This window comes from Parasteatoda tepidariorum, chromosome X1, assembly GCF_043381705.1.
Source record: "Parasteatoda tepidariorum isolate YZ-2023 chromosome X1, CAS_Ptep_4.0, whole genome shotgun sequence".
Lineage (NCBI taxonomy): Eukaryota > Metazoa > Arthropoda > Arachnida > Araneae > Theridiidae > Parasteatoda > Parasteatoda tepidariorum.
Genome location: NC_092214.1, coordinates 17,469,315 through 17,478,240, shown reverse-complemented (window position 1 = coordinate 17,478,240; position 8,926 = coordinate 17,469,315).

The window sequence follows — 8,926 nt, the reverse complement described above, 5'->3', positions numbered from 1 at the left end:
CCCTTAAATATACATTTAAATCTTGAGCAAATGCTTAAGATTTTCGGGCTTTTAGTAAATTAGGACATGAAAGTTTAGTAGAAGATGACATATTAAACTCTAATACTTAAAAACCGTTATGAGCTATTCAATTTAAAATTTAAAGGATAAATTAACTGAAATTAATTACAATATAAAATTCTTTACTGTCTAAAATTTTTTCTTAAATTGTGTTTTGGCAGTTTCATCCCAGGTTTCGTTCATTTCAAGATAAATTTGATTTCATTGTTAGTAATTCGAAAAAAAACAGGAATTAAATTTAATAAATCATTAATATTTATACAAATTAAAGCCCTTAACAATACGTGCTAATATTCATTTTTACTCAAGATTTTCAAAAATGAAATATTTTACTTCTTCCTTAAAAATTTAAAATATCAAATATTCATTGCTCCAAAATATAAATATACATATTCGTTTAAAAATGCTTTTTAAATTACACTTTTATTCCGCGTACTTTTTAATCTCTATTTATTTTAGTACTTTTCCGAGTGTCATTTTTCATTCATGCACAGTTTTATTCATATTTTTTTTTCTTTTTTTTTACTGAACACGTTTTTTGGAGTATTTACAGTATATTATAGACTGAGGTAAATTTTGATTGCGATTATCTACAATGAGATAAGAGATAAAAATGAAAGAAAAACCTCCGTTGAGAATAAAATGATGACAGAAAAATTGCAGTTAGGAATGCGAGGGGCCCTTTAATCCCAGGGTAACGAAAGGAAGTCATGAAAATTGTGACCCTTTGTTTAGAGATTTTCGTGATCCCTAACTAGACAAAAATGTTGAAAATTTAGTTGTGGTAATTTATAGAGTAATTGTAACGTTTTTTTCTTTCTACAAAACAATTAATAATGCAACACAAAGTTATCTATAATCACTACTCAATCCTAAATGAAATACTACACTACGGATATTTAACGAATATAATCGATATGATCCCAGCTTTAGAAAGTCTTTTTTTTCTTCTTATAGAGCAATGCAAATCAATATAAGGCTGATGATAAAAGCCATAAATGATCATAAATCATATGATTAAAGCCATGGAAATTAAATTTTTTTGCTGCACAACATCTTACAAAACTATACAAAATACCTTTATCTAATATCGCTAATTATTCCTAAAAATTCTAAATATGATTAATTTAAGGTTCTCTTTTTCCTTTTTTAAAAATGCATCCTTCGTTTATAATAAAACCGTATCATGGGAAATGCTCCAAGTAAATATTTCGTCAAATTGAGAAAATTCTTCACTTTTTTGAAGTTTTCGTCAAAGGCATGAGGCTTAATGTTACATAGTGATTAACAAATTATTTGAAAATACAGCATCAAAGTAGGAGTAAATAAACAATCAGTAATTTGAACACTACTTGATAAATGACCCCACTTATCTCTACACCATCTTTCATAAAGTACAATCGTTAGGCGTTGGAAAATGGATGTTACACGAGTGAGAAAAAGAATATTTCGTAGCAAAATTACGATTAACGAAATACAGCTCAAAAATCCATGAATCTTCAAAAATGTAAACACAGGTTTCTAAAACGAGAATTTTTAAATTATAATTTTCTTCAGAGAACCCTAATCGGGTATCCTTGTTTTCAATTGTAAATTAGCAATAATCTCTAAAATTTTAACACCACGCAGATGGATGTAGAAGATGGATGGATGAAGTTTTTCTTTACAAGTAAATCACCAATTTGGAATTTCGATAATTTAGACAGAATATGAATTATCACGTTTTATTTTTGATAACATAAAAACTTCATTAACTTCAAAAATTAAAAAAGTCTAAAATTCGACATTTTTCAAGCCCTCAAAAATAGACACCCATTCTCGAAACTCTCCAGTTGTGAATAATGAAAACAAAAGGGAAACAGAAAACGTTAAGTTGCCAACAAATTCATTATAAATGCTAAATTTTATTTACTTATTTATTTATTTATTTTCTTCATTTGCACTCTTGGATTGAAAAAATGATGAAATTTATCTCCAAAAACAAATAACTCTAAAATTGACATTAACAGGATATCAGAGTTTTGCTTACTTAACCAACAAAAGTCATTCAAACTCTGGAAACCAGAAAAAAGACTTTAATTACAGCATATTAAGCAGGTCATTTCAGCAATTTTTATCGAACTTCAAAATTTTAAACTGCTCATAAAAAGCTCAATAAAATATTATATATGAATGCAACTATTTTTTTATATGACTACCGCATTTTTTTTAATTAAAAGAAACAGGATCAAGATAAGAATTTTAAATTGTTTCAAAACAATTTTGCCAACAATTCATTTTTTTATAATTTCAATTTTGCCAGCATTTTAAAAGCCTCAATACGAGGCAGCTGAGAAAAGTGGCGTTTCATTTTGTGGTGTTAAACATTTGAATCATGTAATAGTGGGAAAATAATTTTAAATCATATAAAATTACCACTAGAAAAATGCTCCCAAAACAAGTAAAAATTTGGCGGCCCTACATGTGTATGCTTAAGACAAAACAAAGGAAACCTGGTAAATAAAATTACCACGTAGAATTCCTTTCTAACAATATATGTTAGCAGGGGTCTTTTATATATACATATATAAGTGAAAAATATAGGGAAAACAAGGAAAAAGAAATAAAGATTTTTAAGGTAGAGAAAAAATTAAAAAATGCTTTTAAAAACAATTTATAAACTTAAAAAATTTTAACTTAAAATATGGAATATATATCTTCTCGTCATTAGCTCCCACGATTGTATCCGAAAGTATAGTGCTTTCTAATATTGCATTAATATAGCCAAAGCAAAGCATATCAATACAATAGTGTGAGGAGTACCTAAAATATTGAAACGAAAATGGAACTTAGAAAGCAAAAAAATATAAAATAAAAATAAAAAATTTAAAATAAAACGATCAAGCAAAAATAGAAAATAAAAACTCAAGAAACGAAACAATACTCAAACTTTTATACATAAAGTGAGCTGCGAATTCAAAAGTACTCACACTTACAAGCATTTTTCGAAAATGATTTAAAATGTTTTCATAACAAGTTTGACAGATTATGAAATACGAAAGTACTAGCGTGTATTGAGGATGAAGGTTATCAACTAATGGCGCGTTCTTACTGAAGTACAGAAGCGCGTTTCATTTGTTAGTTACCTTGGAATGATCCGAATCTGGATATGTACAAGGTAATATTATTTTACTGTATATTTTAAAGTTTATTGTTCATAAGGTTAAGAACAGTGGTGGCTTTGGGGAAAGAGTGCTCGCCTTCCAATGAGTTGAACCGGGTTCGAATCCAAGCGACGGCGAATACCACACCCGCCTCCCACCGACCACAGAGTTGACGTAAAATACCTTCAGTAAAAGACGGATCATGAGTTAAAGTCTCCTTGCCGTCAGGCTAACCGCGTGAGGTTTTCGTGGTTTCCCTCTCCATGTAAGGCAAATGCGGGTTAGTTCCATCAAAAAGTCCTCCACGAAGTCAAATTTCTCCTAATACTTGATCCAAAAGATCCCTTGTCCTCTGGATTAGGTTCAAAATTTCAAGGCTACGGAGTTAACATTAGTAGTCACAAGTCTGAAATTAGGTCACCTGCTCAACAAAGGTTATAAAATTGAATTTTAATATGGACATTTTAATATTTGCAAAATTGAATTTAGAAAAAATTTGTAACATTTGATGAAAAGAAAGATTTTAAATTTTTTATTTTAAAAACTTCTTTATTAAATATTGGAAGATTTTTAGCCACGGATTTGCCCGAATTGTATTTGAACAGAGTAAAAAAATAAAATTAGTTGAGAAAGAACTTTTTAGTTATAACATACAATTAACTCAACGATTTTGTATAGAATTTAATTACATTAATTAGATATCCATTGTTTTTATTAAATTTTGGACGATTTCGTCGATTTGTTTTTTCGATAAATAAACATTACTAAAAATTCTTTGAATTCTATTAATTTTATTAAAACTGGTATTTAAATAAATGTTTTTGGAAACATTAGAATTCCATGTAATAAGTTTATTTATATTAAATTTAAAATCATTTTTGTTATCTTATAAATCAACAATGCAGATATTTTCTTCTTTATTAATACTTAAAACAAAGCAATTAAAATTAATATTATCGTCATGATTACAAAGCTAGATTAATTCCTCGGGGTAAATATTACTCAATAAAATTGTATAATTTTGAAAATTAAACATAATTAAATAAGCAATAAATTTTTAAAGAAATTTAAAATTAAGAGCATAATTTTTTCATAATAGTGTGAAAATAAGTTAGCTACGAATGATGAACAATTAGATCCTTGGGGTATTCCATCAGTTTGAACAAAAATATGTTTTCCATTGTAAAGAAAATTATTAAAGAGACAAAAATGAATTAGAATTTCCCAATAATCAGAATTGTAATGAAGGATATTTTTATAATCATAGTATTGGCTCAGTAAAACTTTTTTTAGTTTTGAAAGGAGATTAATATTAACGAGATCTTGGAAATCAAGTCGCAATAGAACTAATTTTATTTTGTTTAATAAATCCAAAAATAGGTTGATTATTAGTAATGATCCGAGAAAAACCTTCTTTATCAATATAGTTAATAATTTTATTTAAGTAGTTAGAGAAAATGGTACCAGATTTAGTTAGGTAAGAATTAGACCAACAAATGATTGTTTTAAATTGAAAAGAAATTTTATGAAATTTTGGACTGATTATTAGGTATGGAAATTGTATATTAGTTTTAATTTTCAACCTCTTATATAAAGCTAAAAAAATCTAGTGATAATATTATTATTTAAATTACAAAGTTTGAAATTTTGATTACTATTTAATTACTTATTTAAAAGTTCAACATAGAATTTTTTACAGAAGATTTCATAATTATTGTGAGCTTTGTATATGGGGGTAATTAGTAAATATTTTTGTAGTTGCTTAATTGATTGCTCAGTTTTATTACTAACAGTATATGCGCAGAAAATAAAACTTATTATTATTATTATATATATATAATAATAATGATAAACTTTCTGTTCGTTATAATAATGGTTTATGGGAAATTCTGATCTCTGATTAGTTATTACTTTTCCAAATATATTTCTCAATTATAACTGAAAAAATAAAGCATGAATGATAGCTTCAAGCGTTTAATTGAAATGTAAAAGAGATGCTAAACGTGCACTGAGGAAAATGCGCAATGAATTGTAATGTACTCATAAACCACCATAATAATAAATAAGTTATTATAAATAATTAGATGTACTCAAGGTAACGGAGAGAAATTGCCCTTCCACATTTCCGTTTTAGGATATCGGGATATTTGACTGTTAATTTTCAGTCTTGATAAGGCAGTTGTATATCATTTTTTTTTTAAAGTTGCTATATGTTAGCTTATAGCTTACATAGAAATAAAAAAAACTAACTGACCAAAAATGAAGTTAACAAGCGTTTAATAAAATTGGAGTTATCTCAAACTATGCCAGAACTGTTTTGGTTAAATTACCTTTCAGGTAATAATTTTATCCAACATACTATCAAACAACATGATAATAAAACCATATTTTATTTCAATGAAAGTCGCTACTAAAGCACTACCGTGCTCTTTGGTATTCGCTTAAAAACAGCAGAAGACACTTTACCATATTCTGGCAGTTTTACCCACACTTTCCTCTTATTGCAATATTAATATAGATCATGATATGCTTTTATGAAGTCAGATGATAATTAAGAAAGCATCCAAAACTTTATCCAAACTAAATTAAAATATAAAATGAAAATATTACATATCTTCTTACAACGAGAAATCAAAATCATTCATTTTGCTTTAGTTTTATACACATTTTCAAGCAATAATTTCATTATTTAGTAACTTTAAATCGAAGAGAGAAATATTGCATAATAATATTCACGAAATGAATATTTGAATACGGTTAGTATCTTTTAAATTAACACTGAGTGCTTAATTAGAGCTTTGTCAACACGTAATAAAATTGTTGTCTTTTAAAAAGTGAAAATAGTTCTACACTGGCTAAACAAAATTCCGAACCCTTTCCAAAAGACAGCTATGCTACTCTAAATGAAGCGAATGTTTTATTTTAAAAGAATGTTTATTTAATTATCAAACAAATGATAAACGAGCTGGAAAATATTACTGTCTCATTAGTCGATTTGGAAAATGGGCTGATTTGAATAATTAGTTTTAAAAAAACTGTGAAAAGCGTGGTTTCTTTAATTTCCTTGGAATTCCTATTCCTGAAGGAATGTCGTCTTCATTACTAAATGAAACTCCCGTTAATTGAAATTTATTTGAATGGAAAGAATGAAATTCTTCTTAACATCATGGTTTACGAAAGTTCATTATTTAAGTCTTCAATGATAAAATTATGCAACGAGTTAACCAAAGTAAAATGGATATGGAAAAATAAAAATTAACGTTTACAGAATTCCATTAGTTCGAAACTTTCTGTAAATTACGTAAATGATGCACTAATTTTGAAATTTAAATTTGATATTAAGTATATCAGAGCGAATGAAACATTCCTGAAAATAAATAATATTCGTCGGTTTCTTTAACTCTAAATTCCGACATAATTTGGAGATTTCTAGAGTGTACATATATTGTCTGTATATATTCTTTTAGCTTCTTATTCAAATTACTTAAAATAGATGCAGTGAAAGACAAATAATATTTTTATTATAACTATACAACTGAACCATGAACAAACCCTTACACATTTTATATTTAAACTTAAAGTCATGGTATGCATTTCAACTTGATTTTTGGATTATAAATTAAACACACACACACGCATATATATATATGTGTATGTANATATATTTCTTTTCTTTTATTCTTTTAATGGCAGTTACTGATGCTCTTGTTCTTTACCTCGTTTCATTTAACGTACCCGGTGGACACCTGCGAAGGAAGGAGGGCTACGTTATAGTCTGCCTATGCCAAGAACTCCCCTCACTATTCGTCTGAAGCGGAGATTGTGATTATCGTTCCAAGGTTTAGATATTTCAAGCAAGGGAGTTGGGTTAATATTTAAGGGAGATTTTGGCTCTGGTCGGGGAGAAAAATATATCAGGGGTGAGAGAAGCTCCTCGCTCTGAAATGCACTATTTCTTGTTTCCATAGCAGACGGTCATAGATTTAGTGATTTTTTTATCGACAAAGTATACACACGCCACACTATCAAAGACTTGTTCAGAGGGTGAGACTCATCACACAACAGAGGACAATACACGAACATTCATGTCCTGAGCTGGATTCTAACACGTAACTATTAGTTTCGCAGCCAGAAGAAACATACATCAATAATTTAGTTTTTTTAATTATATTATAATATGGTAAATGAAATATGTTAAAAATCAATGATAAACATATTTCAGTTTAATTTTAAACAAAAAAGTATATTTAAAACTGTATATGTCAAATGTACTGTAAATGTACTGTAAATGTCAAATGATACTTTAAAAAATTTAGCATTGCAATGTTTTCTTTGTTTTTTTAATTTTCATAAGAATGGGTTAAAAAGAATTTTTCACTTTTTGTTTTAAAATGGTTTACTTTTTTGAAACTGCCAACACAAGATATACCTTTTTTCAATGCTTCAATGCTTACCCTTCCTCAATCTGGAATTTTATGCAACTTTATGTAATATCAGTTTAATATTACAGAATTATTTCGAATGTCTCACTTTCTTATCTTTATTAGCTATAAATTTAACTGATCATAAAACCACTTGTCATTTGTGATAAAAACTTTTTCTTCCTCTGGTGAAGATTATGTCACTTAATAACTTAAATTATAAATATAAACTGACGCAATAATTGATTTTATATACCAAAATAAATGTTCAAAAACTGATAGGAGGACGGCAACATATGGTAAAATATATAAGAGCATAAAAAGAAAAAGAGTTAAGTTTTGTATTTACCTTAAATTTTAATATGTCAAATGATATTGGTTCAGATTCTTGAACATATCCTTCACTTTGAAATTGACACTGGTAAACAAAATATTTAAAAGAATCATTACTTTGTTATAAAAGAAAGTTTTAAAAAATGTTTCTTTTCTTTTTTTCTCAGGTTATCACTTCTCTAAGTAAGAAATTAGTTCTTTAAATAATAGGTCTCTCTAATAAATACGCTCTCTCTTTTAAATAAGTTCTCTAATTAAATCACTTCTCCACACAAGTTCCCTAAGTAATGAAGACTTCATTTGTTCAAAAGTTAAAAGTGCAAAAAGTCGAATCAAGCATTTCAAGAACCCGAAAAACAGATTTTTAAAAAAGCGCTTTTTTTATATGTTTTTTGTTTTTATCATTCACGGGATATCATTCATCGAGATCTGCTTTGAACTCCGGAAATGGCGGATTGCGCTAATGGTCTTTTTAAAGCCGAGTGGACTGCGCTACGAACATCATATCCCCCCTTGGTGTATTGCGCTCAATGCAACCCTTGTGACCATCCCTCTTCAATCATGCAATAAAACATTTTCTGATAAAATCATGATCTCGTCTATGATGCTCACCAGAAGCAAGTGTGCAGTGGGGGAAGGGGGGGGGCTATATATTAATTAGTGTTCCTCCATTTTTTGGTCAATTTTCATTTAATAGTAATTTTTAATATGTTGTAAACTTTTTACTTCTGTAATTTCAAAATATAAACTATATTTAAACTACGAAAAAAAAATTTCTTTTTGCTCATTTTAAGGTGACAAGGGACTTTCAAAGTCTTGAAAATTGGTCTAAATTGTGATTAGACTAAGACTACTTTTTGAACAATTAGTTAATAAAATCACAAAATATATATTTGATGCCCCCTTGTCGCCTTAAATTGGGTTAAAAGTATAAGTACTGGATACAAAACTTGCTGCTGTGCTACAGAC